The sequence below is a fragment of the Talpa occidentalis genome, unplaced genomic scaffold, assembly GCF_014898055.3.
Source record: "Talpa occidentalis isolate TD23 unplaced genomic scaffold, MPIMG_talOcc4v2.1 talOcc4.2, whole genome shotgun sequence".
In the NCBI taxonomy this organism is placed as follows: Eukaryota; Metazoa; Chordata; class Mammalia; order Eulipotyphla; family Talpidae; genus Talpa; species Talpa occidentalis.
In genome coordinates, this window is record NW_023602073.1 from 56,387,112 (window position 1) to 56,403,435 (window position 16,324).

Consider the following 16,324-nt stretch of genomic DNA (forward strand, 5'->3'; position numbering starts at 1 on the left):
TGTGTGTGACATCGGTTCCTGCATAGAAATTGTCTGGTTTCTCCTGAAACACCTTTTCTTCTCTATGCTCTGCCTGTGCATCCTCATCCCTACAGCTCAGCTCAGGTCTCCCCTTCAGAAAAGTCTTCTCTGAGTGCCCCCTACCTCCAAGGCGACTGTCACCCTGTGGACTCTTGTTTTCTTCATAGCACTTATCACGATCTGGATTTATCTTGTCCATGTCTGTTTCTTCATTGATTGTCTAGAAGGTAATTCGTTGTAGGCAGGGTCCTGACCACTCTGGACTATACTTGTACCTTCAGCTTCTAGAAGGGGCCTGAGGCAGGTGTGCACTCAATGAGTATCTGTTTAATGGCTAACAGCAGATGCACCAGGTCTCGAGAGAATGGGGGTCATATCAAGTCCCCTTGACTCTCACCCGAGGGCCCCCTCTGGAGGAGCTCTCAGCTGCCAAGATGGCGCTGGTAAAGAATGACAGATGGCATGCTGAAAGATTCATGGAATGGCATGTGACTACAGTTTTTTGAACCTGGACCCCTCAAGACAGGGGAATGAAGGACTCAAAACCTGACCTTTTGTTCCCCCTGTCCAGTCACAGGCCAGAGGGTTGAAAGGGGCCTCTGAGAGGGAGAGGGGTAGAAGCGTGGGCCCCAGGCCATCTGCCTGAGTGGAAGGTGTGGTGCTGTGCTTGTGAGCCTCCAATGTCATAGTCCTTGGGGATCAGTGGCCACTCCAGCCATGGGGAGTAGAGAGGCTCTTGGTCTAGCTTCGGGGGCCTCTGGGTGTTTGGGCCTTCAGATTGGCACTTTCCTCTGGACTTCTCTCCAGTGTTAGCACCAGTAGTCCGGCCTGCTTTCCTTTCTAGCTGACGTCCTTACCACACTTCAGCCCCCAGCATGGCCAACACCATGAGAGCTTGAAGACAAAGCACTTTGAGATTCCCCCCTGGCCCAAGCATCCCACCACCACAAAGTTCAGGAAATATTAGATAATGGAGGCAAAGATAGGGCAGGGAACTCAGAGAGGACCTCAAGAACTACACAGAAGATAGTTTCTAGAATAAGATGATGATGCTTTTGTCTCTCTTTGAAGGGGGTTCCTTCCCTCTTTCTATGCTTGCTAGTGAGTTTGACTGTCATTTTTTAGAGAGAAAATATCTAAGTTTGGGAAAGAAGATCCCCCCAGTCTAGATGGGAATATTTGGGGCAGGAGCCCTTCTCACAGAAATATGTCTGTTGGGCAATGTTGGACAAAATCATATGAAGAAGAGCAGGTGGGAGAGGGGCAGATGGTCCTTCACCCCACCTGTATCTTCTTTGTCTAGCCATGTTGGACTATCCACACCCCCCAAAAAAGGTCCAGTTTCTTGTGATATTCCCAAGGAGCATTCAAGACTGGTCTAGCAGAAACTCTGGGGCCTGGAACGAGGTCTGACTTCACCCTTGCCCGTCAGGCATTGATCTGGTGAGTTTCTGCTACCACCACACTGCTGTCCCCACAGAGAAAGGTGCCCCATTGGGCATTTCCTCTGCATGGACCGCACTGTTCTCCCAAACCTGCCCTCGCATTACCCCAACTCCCCACCCCACTCACTTCCCATCCCTTGCCCCTTATGTTTGTAACGAGGCTCTGGCCAATTAAGCCCTATTCTGCTTCCTGGTCTTGGGTCCATTCCCAGTGGGTCCCTTTCTGGCCTGGGCCTTGATCTCGGTGCAGCTTCCTCTTTCCTTCACAGTTGCAACCACCTGCCCTACCTGCCGAGGCGCCTCTCTCTGCCCTCAGCTATGGTCACCGAGGAAGCTCCAGCTGCCCACTTCCCGTCACCTGCCAGTCAAGTGCAGTGTCCATTTTATTGCTTTTTTTCTGCTAAGAATAGCAGAGTAACAAACAATATAAGGATGTTCCTGAATCTCCAACCATCATGAAGCATTTGTCCCTGACCAAGCAGAAATGTCAGTGGCTGGGCCTCCTCTCCTAGTTGAGTTCCCCAAGCTGTCTTTGCTTTCATATCTCTGGATTCCTTGAGTCTCTTGAATATCAGCTGAGATTACTTTGTCCTGGATATTGTATGTGGATTCACAGGCTACAGGGAGTCAGGGGGGCTTGGGAGAGGGGGAGCAGAATTAACCAGTTCAGTCAGCACAGGAGGACCCCATTAGAAGTGGGACAGCTGTCCCTGTCACACAGCCAAGGTGACAGGGGCAATGGCAGGTCCACACATCAACCCCTGAGCTTCCCAGCAGACCTAGCTCCCTCAGGTTGATGAAGACCTGGTCAAGGGTCTAAGCGTGTCCCAGCAGATGGTATAGATGGCAGGGGTTCTCCAAGCAGGAACACCTATACTATAGGCCTTCAAAGGTGGGATGCCCTTGGGGGCTGAACCTGCCTGAAAATTTGCTTTGCAGATGAAGGTAATGGGATGCAAGCTGGGCAATCTGGCTGTAAACAATTTTGGTAATGCCATTTCTGTAAGGGTGAGGCTTTAAGGTCTCTGAGGCGTGACTTCAATGCTGTCCTGGTTTGGGGGTATGCGTAGGCTTAAGAAGTTAGAATAAGTGAAGTTAATGGGCACAGAAGCTTAAGGATTATCCACCAAAGCAGCAAACTGCCTGTGGCCCTTGGGATCCTGACAATAGGGAAGACAATGGGAAGTAGGGTGCTCTGCAGACAAAAAAGGGGTGGCAGAGAGTGTGAAAATTGCTTCCGAAGGATATGGGTCGGAGGCAGGAAGGGACTTAAGTGCTGTCCCTGGTTGAAGAGCTTGGAGAGATGGAGGAGGTAGTGGTAGGGTCCTGAGTCAGGATAGTCCATGGGGCCAGTTCCTTCTGGATTGTGGCCTGGCCTTGAACTTGGCATGGCTGGACAGAGATTTTGCCTTCCATAAGTGTACTGTGGTCCACCAGCCTCTCCTAGGGAAGAAAATATATAAAATAACAGGAATAGGGGGCGGAGGTGTTGGAATGGGATGGGGCTTTTGGTCTTCAAGGACTAAAGTGAACATCATAGTGGACTAACCAGTTTCCATGCCCCTCCCCACCAAAAAAATTCAGGAGCAAGGGAGAAAAATCCAGGAATAAAACCCAGGTAGAGAGGTAACAACCTAAGGCTATGGTATCAAGGTATCAAGGCTATGGTTGGAGTGTGGGAGCATTCTAGTTTGTTCTGGAAAGAATGAAGGAGTAAGAGGAAGCAATCAGGAGCTTCTGGCTCTGTAACAGTGTATTAGCCACAATTTCAGGAGGTAACTAACTAGGCTTTTGTTTTGAAAGAAGAGGGTCAAAATTGTTTAATCATCAGTAGTTTGTGTGTTGAGGAACAGGCTCCCTGAGCTGGACTATGGAAACTTTGCTTGAGGTCCAAGAGGAAGAGAAAGGGGCAAAGCTGGTCCTGCGGGTGCCAGGGGGTCCAGGGATGGAAGAAAGAGAAACAGCCTAAAGGACTCAATTCCTGAGCAGGGAGAGCATTTGATGAGTAAGGTCAAAACAAAGTTCAAGCAACTGTGGGCACCTGGCTCCTGGCCCTGTCCCAAGCCACCAGACACTCAGGGACCTCCGAGTCTTGTTTCCTTGACCTGCTCTGGACCCCACATGCTGTCAGGAGGACCAAGATGAAACCAGGTATTTGGCTGCAGAGGTGCCCAGTGTGGGGGTCGCTCCAATGTGGACACAGCTGTAGAGGCTACAGCTGGCTCAGAGGCCAGCGGGAGTGATGCCCATGCCACCAAAGGAGACACAACCCTGCATCCAGGAGGGCAAGGAACCCCACCCTGGAAATAGCAGTGGGCCACATCTGGGGCCTGGGAGAGATCCTCCATTGTTGAATGAGACTGAACTTTAAAGTGGCCTGGAGATGCTTGCTCGGGGTTTTTTAAGCTACAGGCCAAATAAATTTTATTTTCTCTGTCCAAATGTTGTGTTGGTAAATGTTGCAGCCCTGCCCCATCAGCCACCATTGTGGTCATGGGACGTAGCACTTTGCGCTCCGAAAGGTCTCCTTGGCCGGCAGCATCCCCTGGTCCTCTCCAAGGGGCTCCTAAGCACATTTGTGTTGAGAAGCAGAGAGCAGTGCTGATACTGACTGATCCCACACATGATCTTGGGCTGAAACTTCTGTACCCTGCAACTGGGTGCTAGGACTGCAATCTATGATGGTGAGCCAAATGTGCACATCTGGTCTCTAGGGAGCTGGGCCTGGCTGACTCTCCCCATGCCCCACACTGAGCTCGACATCATCCCTGGAGGCTGACTCTGGAGACTGCCTTCTCAGGGTTTCTTTGTCCACCCTTCAAGAGTTGGGGATAAGTCTTGTGGGTAGAGGGTTTCTGGCAACCCCAACCCAGATGGATGGGGAAGTCAGACCAGAGGTGGAGACCGGATATTGTATTAAAGGGAACCTCAACTCAGACTGAGGACTAAAACATGTGATCATAAAGGGCTACATGGAGTGGGGTCTCCTGAGCAAGGGTGATGGTGGGATGCGGGGGGGTGGGCAGGGAAGGAGGCTTCAAGGTCTTTCAGCCGGGACATCAGAGGAAGGCAGGGGGAGTCTTCCCAAGGGATTTGGATGGTGGCCCAGGCATATCACCTGTGTCCACTGGGAGAGAAGAAATGTGGACGTTGGCAGGCTGAGCCCTTGGCTACCTTTCTGCCATCCTTAGCATGTCACCAGTATCCTCATGGTCACAAGATGCAATGCTCCTCTATGCATGCCCCACGGGAAGGGACAGAGGTCTGATGAGGCCAACTGAGCCCTTTCAGGCCTAGCACCTTCCACTTATAGCTCAGGAGCCAAAACCGCCTCATGTGCCAATACTGTGTGTAATCACTGAGGATAGGAAGGGAGGAGGGAGGACCTTGGGGTTCAGGCCTGCACCCCTATCAGCTGTGTTCTGTCATCTGGTTATCTCCTCTTCCATCACACAAAGATCCCCACATTAAATATGAAATAACAGGGTCACGAGACTTCCTACAGACCCCAGAAGTGTTGACTGGCCTCTTATGGCAACTGGGTGGGGAGCAAGATGGCCGTGGTCTCTGCCACCAGGGAGCAGGTAGCGCTCTGGGAGAAATTACAGCCTGGGGGCACAAGAAGCATTGGGAAGCATACAGGGGAGGTGTAATCCCAGTTGGGAGAGGGCAGCAAGTGGGGAGTGCTTCCAGAAGATGGAGACATCCAAACTCAGACCTAAAGGATGAACAGAAGCAAACCTGGGGAAGGAGAAGGGAGGGCAGCGAATGACACAATTAAGGAGCAGGAGGAATTCAGCCAGAAAGCCGAGTGAGGGCTTTGGCTGGAAAGGAATTGGGCCAGGCCACGGGAAGAGGGGTAGACAGAGATGGAATTGGGTGCGGGCCAGAGGAGGGCCTTGCCTGCAGGTGGTACAGTGGGGCTGGGGCTGAGGGCCAGGCAGGAGGCTACTACAGTTAGGAAGGCAACACCCAAGCTCGGGATGCAGGGCCAGAGATGGAGTGAAAATTCAGACAGCCCCACAAGGAGTGGGGGGTTTTCTGCTCCCTTTGAGCAGTGATCATGGGCGCAGCTCCCTCAGTCCTTGGGGGTCCTTGGGTGGCTGGGTCAGATGACAGTCAGGCCTCAACATAGCCCCTGAGCCTAAGACCCTGTGAGACGCTCCATTAGGAACGGAGAGGATGGTTATAGAGTCAGTCAGAAGGAGAAGGTGAGGCTGGAGAGGGGGCAGGAGGAAAAAAGGAAGGGAGCTTTCCCTTGTGAAATAGGCATGGTTTGTGCCCAGGGCTCTGAGGACAAGCGGGAACTGGTCAGGCTTTACCTAGCAGCTGATCAGAGCCTCATCAGGAGTCTGCCTGCTTCCAGGATGTGTGGTCGGTGGCAGTGGTGCCCAGCAGCTCAGGGAGAGGGGCCTGGACACTGGGGCGCTGGGTGCTGATTTGAAGGATGTGGAGATATGGCCAGGAGGCTGGGCCCAGCAGTCAGAAGCCCTCATCTAGGGAAACAAAGAGTATCAAGTCTGGTCACCTCCTAATGGAGCAGAATCAGTGCGTGGGACAGGCCAGAGGTGGCTTCAGCCACCAGGCAGGGGGTGCAGCTTAAGAAGAGTCTAGCCCTCACCTAGTCCAAAAGCAGCCATCCAGTTTCCTCCCTTTGTGGCATCAAAATTCTTTTCTTTGGCTTCATAACCATAATTGCAAACATAATTCACACCATTTCCTAAGAAAGAAATTTGGGGGAAAATAAAAATTTGTTTAAACTGTCATAAAAGGAGCTAGACATTTACCAATTTTTATGAGTAACCAGAAATTTTCACAAAGCACTTTGTGTTGATAGGGAAGGAAAAGGCAGCAGGGAACATGAGCATTTACTTAGTGCCTACTGTGTGCCTTCTCTCCATTGGTAGGCAGCAACACCCCACTTCTCCCAGCCCCCCAACCCCCAGTCCTTTGCCACTGCAAGACAGCTTGATGGGCTCAGGCACAGCCTGAGCTGAACATGCCCCTTACTCAGAGACATCCTGTGCCTCACCAGCAAGGACAGGGTAAGTGGCAGACCTCACGTTGGCACCTCTGGGCTGTGGGCAAATTCCTAACATTCTGAGCGCAGCACCATCTCCTATAAAATGGGGATAATAAGTCTCTTATAGGCTCTTGACTAGGAAAAAGTAAATGTGCCAAAGCATTGCAGAGCCTAAGCGTGATGCCTGACACATAGTGAGGGCTCAGGAGAAACAGCTTATTAAACAAGAATGGCCCCAACTTAATCTCTCCACCCCCGCTCCCCATCCATCCACACTTTTGGCTATCATGAAAGTATCTAGTTGTTGGGACCTCCCTGGTGGCTCAAGGGGTTAAGACTCAACCTATAAGCTGTCAGCAACCACTGCAGCATGAGTTCGATCCCTGGCCAGGGAGCTACCCACATGGTGTAGCAGACCCCTCCTGTCTCGCCCGCTGCTTCCCTCAGCAGTGTATTTCAGTCAGTCTGCCTGTTTTGCTTCCCACTCTGTCTCTGGTGAATCCTCTCACTCCCCACACCTCTGGCCCGTACCCCAGTTCTTGTATGCATAAATAAATCTTTTTAAAAAAAATCTAGTCTTTTACAAACTGCCAACTTCTTTCCACACCTCCTGTCCCTCTGCCTCTTGTTAGTCTCAGTTCAGCAGCTCTGAAATGCCCTTACCCTGTCACACCCTCCTTTTCTTCTCATAAGGGCCATGGCTACCCCCCTGTCTCCTTCCAGATGTCCTCCCGCTCACTCCCAGGAGCACCCTGGGGGCATGGCTGCCATCACCTCAGCCACACACACCTGTGCTGTTGAAGGAGGTTCTCCAGCAACTAGGGGCACCAGGTGAGAATGCTGAGACCCACCCTTGAAGCATGCAGGGAGGGGAGAATCCTAGAGGTTGGGTAAGGAGACTACAGCTTGCCCTGGCTTCCCTGGTTCCCAGATTCTGAAGCACTTTGACCATCCTGACTCCCTCCAGTAGCAGCAGACTACACTCAGGAGTCCTCCCACTCCCAGGGAGTGCCACAGTCCCACGTGACAGACTCCAGTCTTGTCCCTCCACATGAGTCCCCCATGTTCTTAGTAAACAAGCCCTGTGTTTTAGTGGGGATTGATGTCGTTGCAGCTCCACGGTGCCCCGTGGCAGCCAGGTGTGGCTGCTTGACTGACAGTGCCAACAATTGCCACGTGTGGATTTCAAGCAGCACCTCAAAGGGACAAATGTGCTCCTCTTCCAGCCACTCCTCCTCCCTGCCTGGAAAGCAGACAAAAGAGAATGGCAACCAGAGAGCCATGGCACCATTAAGAACCAGCCCTGGGAGCCCCCAATAAGGTGAGCGAAATGTCTACTTTGTTGAAGCCTCCTCCAGGCAGACCATAAGCATGATGGCCTCTCCATCCCTCTCTCTCTCCCATCCCTCCACCATGAAGCACTTCCCACATGCAGAGCAGGAGAGGGATACAGAAAGCCATTAGAGGCATGGAAGGGCAGGGGTGCCAAGGCACAAGTCCACGGAGGTGGATTGGGCAGAAGATTTGTCAGTGCAGGGCTGGTGGACAGAACCTTCTGGAAAAGTAGGACATGGACTGCCCCTCAGTTGAGTCAACACATAGAGTCCTATTGTGTCCACTCCATGTACACAGGGCCATGTACTAAGACAGAAACTCAAAAAAGACCCTGCATCACAGCCCCAGGGTTCACCCCTGTCAGGCTGATCTGGGACAGCAGTGTGCTTCCTGAATGTTTAACCAGCTCTGTGGGCAGAAAAGCCCTGAGGTGCTGTGTTTGCAGACCTCTGCACTCTAAATCCTCCATCATGGTGACACCAAACTGTAAACACAAAGTACCTGAAACTGGAACAGGGAAGACCCAAGATCAGCTCTCAGAGGCAGCTCCCACACTTCTCTGCAGGGGGCTTCTCATCACCTGTCACAGGTCCCCACCCTATCATGGAGTCTTAGCCTTGAGTTCAAAGGTTTCCAGGTGTTCTTAGTAAACAAGCCCTGCGTTTTAGTGGGGATTGATGTCGTTGCAGTTCCACGTTCTGGTCCCTGGGCAGACAGGGAATGGGCCCCAGAGCCTTCCCACCAGCTTATACTTTGTCCATGACAGGTAGGCCATGGCCACTGGCTAATGGATAATTGTGGACAGTCAGTCACAAGAACACCCTCTTGAGGTGTTCACTCCCCCTGATTTCTACCATCGCCACTCCACCCTTCCAAGCCTTTTCCCACTCTCCCAAGGCTTTCCCTCAACTTTAATCTCTCCTCATGCTCAGAAGGGACATTTCCCCAAGGTTTGGCCTCTGCCCAGCATAGAAGTACATCCTCTTCCTGCCAGGTTCTTGGCCTTGCCCCCACACAGTGCTTCGGCAGCTGTCTCCTTCCTGGGCTCTCATCCCCTCATCCCTGCCTGTGCCCCTGCTGCCAACCCCCTGCCTGTCCCAGAGGAGGCCTCCACAGACTGCTGCTTTAGGGAGGCTGCAGTTCTGTCAGCATTCTGGTGGCTGCCATGAAGTGCTGTCTTCAGGAGAAAGTGGAACGTTTCCCTCAGCCTCCCTGCCTGGCTCTACACTCCCAGCCCTGAGCTGGCCTGGCATCATCTGCTCCACCTCCAGGCAGCTCAGAGACAAGCCCCCATCTGCTGGGTGGCCTGGGGCACTGAGGCTTTGTGACCCCCAGGTAGGACAGGATCTGGGCTCCAGCCTCCAGGTTCCAAGGTGCCAAGCCTGCAGGGGAGTTACTTAATGACCTTGTGAGCAGTAATTACACCCCAGGGCCCGCTCTTAATAACCACGTATTCTCCCTGTCAATGTGCCTTAATTGAAAATGAGTAGGCGATACAAGTTGCTGTGAAGTTGGCTGGCAAGCCCTTAACGTGATATTAATTGTAGTAATTAGTAGTCACTTTGTGTTGGAGTCATCTATAAATAGGGGGTCCATTAGTTTAGCAAAAGAGCGTGATTTAAAATGCAAATAAAAGCCCAATTAGACAGATAAATCACTCCTCTTCTCAGCAAATTATCATCTGGGATGGGGTGAGGGGTTGCAGTCACTTTGAGGATACATTGGTCAGTTCAGGGGCTTTGGTTTCTTAAGCCAACTGAGCAGTCCATCTGGGACACTGTCCCTTTAAACAGGTTTACCCAGGCTCCTTCAGGAGGCTGTCACTCTCAGGGCTTCCCACAGATTCTTTATTGACAAGACTGGTGGGCAGGCCCCCGTGTAGCTCCTCCCCCTCTCTTCTGATTGGTTCCTTCTATCTACTAAAGAGCACTTTTTAAAGGAACAGCACAGTGTGTCACTAGGTCCTGAAAGAATGGGTTGGAGATGTAGGAGGAGTTTCTTCTTTAAATGCAGTTCACAGTCCAGACAGAGGACGCACATCCTTGCATGAGTTGTCCTATGACCCAAAAGCAGTTAAAAAACAGACTCACAGCATTGTTCTATGGGCAGGCAACTTACTCTCCACTTCTTACTCCCCTCCATAGAAATAGCTCTGGCGATTACTGCAATCACTCACACACACACACACACACACACACACACACACACACACACCCCTCACACAGTATTTCTCACAGGCTTTGGACAAACGTTGGAGGTGGAAATGACTGAAAGTAGAAGGTGGCAGAGAGATGTGGACTCAGCTTCAAGGCCAGAGGGGAGGCTGTCTAGGTCAGCTGTTGTTTGACTACAGCTTCACTTTCTCAACACTTGCTCAACACTTTCTCCCAGGCCTGTGTTTCCAGTCTCACAATTAGCAAGGCTGTTGATATGTGCCTGGGGACATGGGTGAGAGGCCTTCTCTCTTGGGTCAATGGACCTGCCAGAGACCTTGCACTCAGAGTCCAGATCTGAGCTCTTCCTGCTCCCACTTCTGCCTGCCACCCCCTTCACCCCAAGAGCCCATCACTCCCTCTTGGACTACTGAGGATGGCTTTCTCACTGTATTTGCATATTAATGAGCCAGAGCCATAACATAAAGCAGTCCCCAAACACAGGTAAGAAGAGCAATTGTCCATTCCAAGAAGAGTTCTTGCTCTTGTCCAGGAAATGAGAGGAAGGCAGGCAATTTGAGAGTGTTATCCTATAAGGTTTTCATTTACCCTTGATTTTATTATCCTTTCCTTTATGATGCAATGCTTGAAATAGGTGACAGCATTTGTGATTTTTAATATCCTGTTTGGCAAATTAAAATATTGGCAATTCTATATTGATCTTAAAAATAGTTTTTGCAATTTTGCCAGGGTATAAAATCCAAATGTCTGGGAGTATCTGAACTAGAAGACTGAACCAGGAACATGAGGTCAGATGATTGTGTGTGTGTGTGTGTGTGTGTGTGTGTGTGTGAGAGAGAGAGAGAGAGAGAGATTGGGGCTGGTGAAATAGGGATATTTATCAGCAGGGATTTCCCTCTCTCTGAAATAGCAGAAGAAAACAGATCATGGAAAAGGAACTGGAAGGAAGCCTAGGCATTGTCCCATCTGCCTCCCTGTACTACAGAGGAGACTGAGGCCAAGGAGGGAAAATGACTGGGCCAAATCACACAGGGAGTTAGCAGTCTATGCTCTCATCATTGTACATTGAGCGTACCTCCCCTTCCCCACCTGCCCCTTGTCCACACTTTGGCCCCTACAAAAAATACCTGAATAGATATTGTAAGGTAAGTAAGGTCAGCTTTGGCCTGCTGTGGCAACTGTAACTTTTTCTCAGCAGAGGCCATTTGTTTATGGCCAGAAAGTAGAAAACAGTCATTCTGATGATCAGACCAAGTTCCCAAAAGAACGAAGACCATATTCAGAAGATCTCACAAACGCAGGCCACTACAGACTGGCCTCTGTGAGTGACAAACTTCTCCAGCTTTGACAAGTTTAGCCCCACTTTAACTTTTAACCTTTCCTAGATCAAAACTAAAATCCCCATTACTGAATTGCTTCCCTCCTTGGAAGCAACCAACCACAGTCTGGTGTTTGCTTCCCCAGACTCTCCTCAAAATGACTCAGCACCAATACAAACTTTCTAAGAACTCCCTTTCATAACCTTCCTCAAGATTCTCTGTGGTCCTGTGGATTGTGTTCTCCTTTGACAAAGCATGTTCTATAGATCTCACTTTTTAAATTACAGATGTGCTCTTGGCAGTATTCAATATTTGGATATTAAATATCCAACAAATGTTTGAACCACAGAGTTCAAGCAATGTCATGGCTCAGAAAAGCAACAGAATTCAAGAGGACGTGGAACCACTGTAAGCATAGACATAGAATATGATCCTTATGTGAATCCAAAGTGTCCAGGAATAAAATCTTGTGTCCTAGGTCAACTACTTTATGACAAGGATGCCAAGACCATTCACTAGAGAAAATAGCAGTCTTTTCAACAAATGATGCTGGGACAACTGGATCTCCACGTGCAAAAAAGAATGAAGTTGGTGCGCCTCCCCTGGTGGCGCAGGTGGTTGAGTGCCACACTGTGAAACTGTCTGCAGCCTCTGCAGTGCCGGTTTGATCCCGCCCGGCCGGCCGCGAGGATCCCACTTGGTGTAGCAGACCTCTCCTGTCTCACCTGCTGCTCCCCTCAGCAGTGTGTTTCGTCAGTCTGTCTGTTCTCCTCCTCACTCTGTCTCTGGTGAATCCTCTCACCCTCCCGCGAATTTGGCCTGTACCCCAGTTCTTGTATAAATAAATAAATCTTTAAAAAAAAAAAAAGAAGTTGGACCCTTATATCATATACAGAAATTAACTCAAAATGGTTCAAAGAGCTAAATGTTAAGAGCTACAACTATAAAATTCTTAGAAGAAAATGTAGGGATATATGTTAACGACCTAAGATTTGGCACTGGGTTCTTAGCCCAAGCCACAATAAAAAAATAAATAGGACATCATGAAAATTAAAAATGTATGTCTTTGAAAAGGACACCACCAAGGGAGTAAAAAGACAAACCACAGAATAGGGAGAAATACTTAGAAATTCAATAAGGGATTTGTTTCTAGAATAAAGAATTCTTACAACTCAGTAATAAAAAGACAACCCAATTTTTAAATGGGCATAAAATCTGGATAGTTCTTTAAGGAAGATATACAAATGACCAATAAGTGCATAAAAAGATGCTTGACTTCATTTGTCATCAGGAAAATGTGAACCAAAACCACAACAAGACACTGCTTCACACCCATGGCTGTGACCCAAAATTTAGATCACAAGTGTTGGTGAGAACAATGAGCACTCTGAACCCTCAGACACTTCTGGTGGGAACGGAACATAGTCTGGCATGAAAAGTTAAATGTAGAGTTTCCTTATGACCCAGTAATTCCACTCCTACGTATATAGCCCAAAGAAATGAAAAAGTATCCACACAAAAACTCACACATTTACAGCAGCAGAATTCATAGCCAAAAGGTGGATAAAAACCCAAATGTCTAACTGATGAGTAGAAAAACAAAATGTGGTATATGCTTACAACGGAATATTATTTGGCCATCAAAAGGGAAGACAGACGCACCTTGGAGATAGCATGAATTCACTTCCGAATCACCATAATAGAGTATCACAATGAACTGAGTCAATCTTTTGGTTTCCCCGTACATATAAAAGTCACATTGACGCTGTAGTCTACTAGGTGTATAACATTAAAGGTGACAGACACAAACACAGTTGGAAAAATGGTGCCAATATTTGCTCACACAGAGTTGCCCACAACCTTTCACTTGTGAAAGGCAGTATCTGTGTAGCACACAATAAAAAAGTACATGGCAATCAAAGTGCAATAAAGTGAGACAGGCCTGTACTCATATATGCTACACCATGGAAGAACCTGGAAAGCATGCTGAGAGAAGGAAGTCAACCACAAAGGACCATGTATTATGCAATTCCATTTATAGGAAACATCCAGAATAGGCAAATCCATGAAGATAAATAGATTATTTGTAGCTTAGGACTGAGGGGAGTGGCGGGATGAGGGGCAGGTGATAGCTAAAGGGTTTGGGGTTTCTTCTCGAGGTAATGACTGATGCAGTGATGGTTGTACTTCTCTGTGAATATGCTCACTCAGTATATTACTGAATTGCCTGCTATGCAACTGTGGGCATGTAAATTATATCCCAATAAAGCAAAGGAGGTCAGACCCTCCCTTATGGAGGCTCCATTCTAAAGGACTGCATGGAAGAGATGACCTCATGAGCGTAGTTTCTACCAGACACAGAGAATGTGCTGGAAAAGCACGGCAGAGAGAGGCAAGGAGGGCTGTATTTGGAGCAACTGGGGAACAGGTGTCTGCACAGGCTCTTCCAAGAAACTGGATTTTCAGCATCTTTTTCTCTCGTAGCTTTAATGACATCACAAAATTTACCCATTTCCAATGGATAATTATATTTAATAAATTTACTATGGTGTGAGACCATCACCATAATCCAGTTTTAGAATATTTTCATCATCTCATAATTTTTCTTAGATCCATGAACTGTTAATCCCATTCCTGGAAACCACTAATTTATTTTCTGTTTCTATAGATTTACCTTTTCTGGAAAGGTCGCATTAAGTGGCATCATCTAATAGATGAGCTTGTATGCCTGCCTTCTTTCCCTTGCCTCATTTTGAAGGTTCATGTTATAGCCTGTTCCAATAGTTCATGGCTTTTTATTCCTGAGAGTTCTGAATTATCTGGACAAAGCACTTTTTGTTCATCCACTCACCAGGTGATGGACAATTAGGTGGCTTCCAACTGGGGAGCCATAATGAGGAAAGCTGCTATCAACACTTCACATGTAAATCTTTATATGATTTTCTGCTTTCATTTCTCTTGGGTAGGTTCCTAGGAGTGGAATTGCTGGCGTTGTGTGGTAAATTTAACTTAAAGAAGAAAAAACTGCCACACTCTTTTCCAAAATCTCACCATTTTACATTCTGTGGGGAACTGACATTTAAGCTGAGACCTAACAGATGAGCAGGAGCCAGCCACGCAGTGAGGGAGGAGTGCTCCAGGCCGGGCAGCCAGGAGCAGCAGCACTGCGAAGGCCCTGGGCCCTGGAAGGTAAAAGCCCATCTGGACAGAGAATTGGACCCCCTGAGGAGATACGGGTAAGACATTTTATGCTGAGCCACCTGTGAAAAATATGAAAATGAGTCTGTCAGAATGAGGCCCGGGGGGTAGAGCGGTGTGTACCTGGGATGTGGATGATAATGAGAGAATAGGAGCGTCTATGACGTGATGGGGGCTGGCGAGTCAGGGCACATCACAGCCTGAGGAGGCAGCACTAGCTTTGGAGTGAGGCCGACCTGGGTTCAAATTCCAGCTCAGCCTCTGGATGTTGGGCACACTTCTTAACCCCTCCGAGGCTCAGTTTTCGCAGCTGTAAAGAGGACTAACGTCCCCTGCCCGTTGAGGTCTGAGGCCTAGCAATAATGTGTCAAGAACCTGGCTGGAGGGGACCAGAGGCAGCAGGTGTATGGGGGAGCCCTCCAAACAGTTTAGCGCAGCCAAAGTGAAGAGTGGGGGGGGGGGGGCGCCAATGTGAGCTGGACTGAGGAGGGCAGAGGCACATTGAGGGGTTCTGTTTCCTGGAGATGATAACTTGATGTACCCTGGAGGCCGCAGGAAGCCAGAGGACTATTGGGCTGGCCAGGGGTGGGAGGCCCTGGAGTCGTGCAGAGAATGGTGAGTGCAGGGAAGCCAGGAGGGGACAAGCGGACCTGCAGTGATGGTGAAAATCCAGGCATGGTTATGATGAAGCCTGGTGGAGGCACAGGGAAAGCGTGTTAAGGGACCGGAGGGACCATCTTGGTGACCAAATTTCAGAGGAGGCGTGTGAGATGCTGGTCTCCTGGTGTCTGGCTTACGCTGAACACACTAGAACAGACTGAAGACTAGGACAGCAGGCATAGACTGGGGAGAAGGGGATGAGGTGTTCTATTTTGGACACACTGGGTAGGAGGGGCCTGTGGAGAATGCCCACCACACCATGATACATCGTCAGAAGACAGTTTCTGGGCGGCCCAGCGTGTGGGAGCGTCTATGTCCTCAGGAGCAGTCCCCTCTGGCTACTTGGCACAGATATGCCTGCTGCCCCTGACCTCAGGGAAGGGTCCCGCTCCTTCATCCACCTTGTCCCAAGCATGAGATTCCTTGATTCCCCACCTCCCTATAAGGTCTCAGCTGTGGCTTTCAGCAAAACTCTGATTTGACAAACACCAACAGGGCTCTTTTGAGGCAGAGTCACTCATCACTGCATCACTCATGGCCTTGCCCTCTGCCTCTTACCGCCAGCTCTCCAGACCTCGGTGTCTGGGCCAAATTGGCCCCAGGACCCAGAAAGCAAGGTTTCTCCCTTCTACGTTCTGGTGTGTCCCCAATATCCATGACCCTCTCTGAACTCCAGATTTGCAGCACGTGTGCCCACCTGGAATAACCTTGCTTCCAGGATCCACGCAGCAGGTCATCAGGAACTGATGACATGTGACTAAGTCTGGTTAATGGGATATAAGTGTTTTCACGAAGTGTCTGGAGAGGAAGATGGTAACCTTCATCGTTTCTTCCTCCTGACAGCTGGAATGCAGGTAGAATGTCTGGAGCTCCAGTAGTGACCCTGGGTCATGGGGTGAGGGTGATCTTGGGAATGGAAGCTATACAACAGAGCAACAGGAGAGCAGCCTGGCAGTGCAGGGCCCGTTTACATACTTTTCTATGGAGACTAGAATTCAGTCTATGTTGTGAAGGGCACCTCTGGAGACTGCAGACCAGAGTGCCTACCTCTGGACACTGTGCAAGTAAGAGAAATGTGCTCCAATGGGAATGACTGAGGACTTTCATTTGCAGCTGGATCTACCTACCCCTAAGCTCCCTGCTCTAAGA

The 16,324-nt window shown here is 49.4% G+C and overlaps 1 long non-coding RNA gene across 2 annotated transcripts; it reads left to right on the forward strand.

Annotated features, from left to right (window-relative positions):
* The first annotated feature begins 4,507 nt into the window (after positions 1 to 4,507).
* LOC119252353 (uncharacterized) lies at positions 4,508 to 14,331 on the forward strand. Of its 2 annotated transcripts, none has more exons than XR_008553200.1 (3): positions 4,508 to 7,320; positions 7,604 to 7,810; positions 14,284 to 14,331. It is a non-coding gene; the product is annotated as an uncharacterized LOC119252353 (long non-coding RNA). The 2 variants fall into 2 exon arrangements; XR_005126794.2 differs by lacking the exon at positions 14,284 to 14,331 and adding an exon at positions 11,796 to 12,141.
* Positions 14,332 to 16,324: the final 1,993 nt, after the last annotated feature.